The following is a 6098-nucleotide window of genomic DNA, read 5'->3' as shown; positions in this document are numbered from 1 at the left end:
CGAGGGACACGTACTAGCACGCGGCTAGCTCTCTTTACGTTACAAGAGAGCTACCCCGCCCTCGTGTCCCCGTTCGCGCGTCATGCAGAGCCCTCTCGAGCTCTCTGCATGACCCGGACGGGCATCATCTGTGTTACATGTAGGTCCCGTGCCCACTACTCGTGCGCGCGCCCTCGTACAAACACTGTTCCAGTTCTGCTCGACCACCGAGCACGCGGCTAGCTCTCTTTACGTTATAAGAGAGCTACCCCGCCCTCGCGTCCCCGTTCGCGCGTTATGCAGAGCCCTCTCGAGCTCTCTGCATGACCCGGACGGGCTTGCGCGCCGCCGTCGAAATGTCTCGCCATGTCAGTCCCCTTAGATAAGGCTACTGCAGTGGTGTATTTGGCAGCCAACGAGCCGGTAATGCAACCCGCTCGCCTGCACACATCCGCCGTTCTCGCGGCGACCCAGAGAAATCTCAAGTGAGTATAATGTCAGATTAAGAATGTAAGTTACGTGCCCGCTCACGAGCGCTCACGCTTACTAACAGACACATCGCCTCCGAAAAGACGTGCGTGTTTAAGTTTATTCCCTGTCAGTCCCCTTCAAACAGGCTACTGCAGTGGTTCAATTAGCAGCCAACGAGGCGGTCTGTTGACCCTCTCGCCTGCACACAAACGCCGTTTTCACGGCGACCCAGAAAAATCTCAAAATGAGTAAAATGTCTGGTCCGGCTCATGCCGTCGGTGTTGTACGTGTAATGAAAGTGCCCACGCCCCAGTGTTCACCACTACACATAAGCACTCCGAACCTCGCAGAGCACACTCTCATGAAGCGCAGAAAAGCCGCTCGAGTGTTGAATGTAAGAAATGTGTCCACAAGTCTGTGCCCACTATCTGCCCGCTCTGTTACACGATCAAGAAAGCAGGTTATGAATGTAAGTCTCGTGCCCGCCAGAGTGCGTTCACGCTTGCTAACACAAACCTCCCCCGGGCTCCGCCCGCGCGTTTAAGCGTTATCACAAAACGCAAGGCATTAATAAAACGTTCCCCATCCATTATGATCGGGGCGTCAAATACACTTGTAAGTCTCGTGCCCGCGCACACGCGCTCACGCTTACAGGAAGCTTTTCAGCCCGGAGCGCTGCTCGCGCGTCAAAAAGTAAAAAAAAAAAAAAAAAAAGAATGTTCCCCATCCCTTATGATTGGGACATCTCATATAAATCAGACGGTCTCGGCTTTCAGCGAGCAGCCATTGCCCAGAACCGAGAGCGCGCGCGCCGCGCTTTCGGCTCCGGGTCAGTTTCACAAAAGAAAGCAGGTTATGAATGTAAGTCTCGTGCCCGCCTGAGTGCGTTCACGCTTGCTAACACTAACCTCCCCCCGGCCTGCGCCTGCGCGTTTAAGTGTTATCACAAAACGCAGGGCATTAATAAAACGCTCCCCATCCATTATGATCGGGGCGTCAAATACACTTGTAAGTCTCGTGCCCGCGCACACGCGCTCACGCTTACAGGAAGCTTTTCAGCCCGGAGCGCTGCTCGCGCGTCAAAAAGTAAAAAAAAAAAAAAAAAAAGAATGTTCCCCATCCCTTATGATTGGGACATCTCATATAAATCAGACGGTCTCGGCTTTCAGCGAGCAGCCATTGCCCAGAACCGAGAGCGCGCGCGCCGCGCTTTCGGCTCCGGGTCAGTTTCACAAAAGAAAGCAGGTTATGAATGTAAGTCTCGTGCCCGCCTGAGTGCGTTCACGCTTGCTAACACTAACCTCCCCCCGGGCTGCGCCTGCGCGTTTAAGTGTTATCACAAAACGCAGGGCATTAATAAAACGCTCCCCATCCATTATGATCGGGGCATCAAATACACTTGTAAGTCTCGTGCCCGCGCACACGCGCTCACGCTTACAGGAAGCTTTCCCGCCCGGAGCGCTGCTCGCGCGTCAAAAAATGACAAAAGACTGTTCCCCATCCCTTATGATTGGGACATCTCACATAAATCAGCCGGTTTCGGCTTTTCAGCGAGCAGCCATTGCCCAGAACCGAGAGCGCGTGCACCGCGCTTTCGGCTCCGGTTCAGTTTCACAAGCCGGCAAATGGCGATTTCCCCCCTAGCGGCTCACATAGCTGCGTGGGAAACTATCCCAGGGATTTCAGAATGGGTGTTGAGCACAATAAAGCAGGGCTATACACTTCAATTCATTCGCCGTCCCCCGCGCTTTCAAGCCCGGACCGCGACGATTGTGAATGCGTAAGTAGCACACCTACTTCACGCAGAAATAGCAAAGCTGCTGTGCAAAGGGGCTATAGAAAAGGTACCGCCTTCTCTGAGCGAGTCAGGCTTTTACAGCCGATATTTTCTCGTACCCAAGAAGGACGGAGCCTTCAGACCTATCCTAGATCTGAGATATTTGAACTAAGTGCTTGCGAAAAGACCGTTCAAAATGCTTACGACCAGGAAAATCCTCACGCACGTTCGCCCGAGGAACTGAATTATTTCTCTAGATCTGAAGGATGCCTATTTTCAGATTCAGATAGTACCCCGTCACAGGCAATTTTTGAGATTCGCCTTCGACGGTCAGGTATATCATTACACCGTCCTGCCGTTCGGCCTGTCCCTGGCACCCTGTACATTTACGAAGTGCATGGACGCGGCGCTCGCCCCCCTGAGAAGTCAGGGGCTGCGAATAATGAACTATCTGGACGATTGGCTGATATTGGCACAGTCAGAGACAGAACTGCTATCTCACAGAACAGTGCTTCTCAGTCATCTGGAAAGCTTGGGTCTCACAATCAACTGGACCAAGAGCTCATTACTGCCCAGCCAGTCAATTTCCTTTTAGGAATAGCACTGGACTCGGTGACCATGACGGCTCGTTTATCGACACAGCGCGCGCGCCGTGTTCGCCACCTAGCCGCATCTTTCCAGAAGGGCAGCTTTCTCCCTTTGAAAACATTTCAAAGGATGTTGGGCTGTATGGCATCAGCTGCAGCGGTGCTCCAGCTGGGCCTACTGCGCATGCGCCCGCTCCAACGCTGGTTGAATGCTCGCGTGTCCCGCCGGGTGTCTGGCGGCCAGAAAATCAGAGTGACTCAGGCCTGCATAGCAGCTCTGCAGCCCTGGTTAGTGGCCGACTGGTACCAGCAGGGAGTAATGATGGGAACCATCTCTTATCGTAAAGTCATCTCGTCAGACGCGTCCAACTCGGGTTTGGGCGCACTGTTCGAGGGCAGACCGGCCTTTGGCCAGTGGTCAGACCAGGAGAAGGGTTTTCACATAAACTGTCTGGAAATGATAGCGGTCGAGAACGCGCTGAAGTGCTTCCTCCCGTTCATACAGGACCAGCATGTTCTTGTCCGCTCGGACAACATGTCTGTGGCATCCTATGTAAACCGTCAGGGCGGTGTCAGATCCAGAAATCTCTGCAATCTGACGGAACGCCTCCTTATTTGGTCTCCGATGCACCTGCGCTCGCTGAGGGCGGCGCATGTGCCTGGCCATTTGAACGACGGCCCAGACAAAGTGTCCAGGGACAACGTTCCCCCAGGGGAATGATCCCTGCACCCCAAACGGTCCAGAAACTGTGGCGCCTATTCGGCAGAGCGGAAGTCGACCTATTTGTGTCAAAAAGCAACGCTCAATGCCCGACGGTCTGTTCGAAGGATGAGGATGCGCTGGCCCAGGTTTGGCCCAGCCTCCCGCTATATGCTTTCCCTCCGGTCTATCTGTTGCCACAGGTGATCAAGAGAATCAGGGAAACGCGCCACTCGGTGCTCCTCATAGCCCCGCGTTGGGAGAATCAGATTTGGTTCCCGGAACTAGCAGGGCTGTCACATACAGCTCCGTGGCCGAATCCGGTGAGGGCAGATCTCCTCTCTCAGGCTCGCGGCACGATCTGGCATCCCAATCCAGAGAGCTGGTCTCTGCATTTATGGTTGATCAACGGGTACTCGTTGCCCTGCCAGAAGGAGTGATCAACACGATCACGCAGTCTAGAGCCCCTTCCAAGAGAAGGCTCTACGCGTCTAAATGGTCGGTGTTCTCTGGATGGTGCACCGACAGAGGTCTGGACCCGCGGACATGCGGGGTGGCGCAGCTGCTCACCTTCCTACAAGAGCTGTTGGATAAGGGAAGTTCCCCATCCACGCTCAATGTATACGTGGCGGCCGTGGCAGCGTTCGCAGAATCGACGCACGGCCAGTCATTGGTAAGACACGAGTTGGCCATCCGCTTCCTTAGAGGAGCTAGAAGGATGAATCCGCCGCGCCCCCCGTCGGTTCCCATGTGGGATCTTTCATTGGTCCTCGAGGCCCTGAAAGCTTTTCCATTTGAACCACTAGACACCGTGGGGTTGAAATATCTATCACTGAAAACCGTCTTTCTGACTGCACTGTCGTCAGTAAAACGTGTAGGGGACCTGCATGTGCTGTCTGTCAGCGCGTCGTGTCTTGAGTTCGGACCGAATGACTCTGAAGTCATCCTCAGACCTAGACATGGCTATGTCCCTAAAGTGATGGGCACTCCATTCAGAGCGCAAGTTATTTCGTTGTCAGCTCTCCCAGCATCTGACAGCGAAGGTGATGTGAATCTCCTCTGCCCTGTCAGAGCGCTGAGGTTTTACATTACGCACTCCGCCTCCTTCAGGCGTTCGGAACAGCTTTTTGTTTCGTTGGTGGGCGCACCAAGGGTCTCGCCTCCTCGAAACAGAGCCTGTCCAGATGGATAGTAGACGCTATAGCGGCCGCTTACGCGTCAAAACGTCTGCAATGCCCTCTGGGCATCAGGGCTCATTCCATGAGAGGCGTGGCCTCGTCGTGGGCGTGGTCCAGTGGGATTTCTATCCATGACATATGTGTATTGGCGGGCTGGAGCTCCCCGTCTACCTTTGTCAGGTTTTATAACCTAGAAGTTCCTGCCTTGCAGGCTAAACTGTTGTCAGTCTGAAGGAGAGGTGTATTCTGCCCAGACCTCCTGCTCAGATCACTCTCACATGACTCAGCTCTCCTGGTTGAGCTGCACTAAGTAGGGTATGTGCCATGTGCCTATACAGACCGGCGCGCTGCTCTGTATTCCCTATGTGTGCTTATGTACAAGTGATGGCCCGCGTGGCTGGCCACCTTATTTTTTCCACTTATGGGGTTCCCCTGAAAGCTCGGGGTCTCATGTGGATGCTTGGCGCGCACGGCGTTGACAAAGTGTTCCCGTAGCGTAAGCTAAACTTACGCAATACGAGAGAACCTCTCGTAAGAGAACGATACTCGGTTACTAACGTAACCTCGGTTCTCTCTAGAGAGGGAACGAGTATTGCGTAACCGGCCGTGCTCGCGCCACGAGCGACTTCGCTTCAGTCGACGAAAACCAGGGAATTCAGCCTACAGCCCCTAGTGTTATACGCTAAGCCACGCCCATTCTGGCGGGCTGTGACGCTATGAAGGCGCAGGCGCCCTTCATTGCGCGTGACGTCACGCCGGGCTCACTGGTAGGCTGCAGCAGTTGCCCGCAGGGCAGCCAATGAGCACACGAGATGGCCTGCTCTAGGTCTGCTAGCTGCTGCACTGCGTTGACAAGGAATACAAAATTAAGGATAATTTTTTGGCTTCAGTATCTCGAGAAGATGAATCTTTCCCGTAGCGTAAGCTAAACTTACGCAATACTCGTTCCCTCTCTAGAGAGAACCGAGGTTACGTTAGTAACCGAGTATCGTTTTCTATGATTATGGCTGAAACACCAGTGTGTGTGTGTGTGTGTGTCTGATAATCATCAGTTTTCTATGATTACGGCTGAAACACCAGTGTGTGTGTGTGTGTGTCTGATAATCATCAGTTTTCTATGATTATGGCTGAAACACCAGTGTGTGTGTGTGTGTCTGATAATCATCAGTTTTCTATGATTACGGCTGAAACACCAGTGTGTGTGTGTGTGTCTGATAATCATCAGTTTTCTATGATTATGGCTGAAACACCAGTGTGTGTGTGTGTGTGTGTGTCTGATAATCATCAGTTTTCTATGATTATGGCTGAAACACCAGTGTGTGTGTGTGTGAGTCTGATAATCATCAGTTTTCTATGATTATGGCTGAAACACCAGTGTGTGTGTGTGTCTGATAATCATCAGTTTT

The sequence above is a fragment of the Siphateles boraxobius genome, unplaced genomic scaffold (genome assembly GCF_051911475.1).
Source record: "Siphateles boraxobius isolate OS27281-9 unplaced genomic scaffold, OSU_SipBor_1 243, whole genome shotgun sequence".
Classification (NCBI taxonomy): Eukaryota; Metazoa; Chordata; class Actinopteri; order Cypriniformes; family Leuciscidae; genus Siphateles; species Siphateles boraxobius.
The sequence above is the reverse complement of the archived record's forward strand: the minus strand, read 5'-3'. Positions refer to the sequence as shown.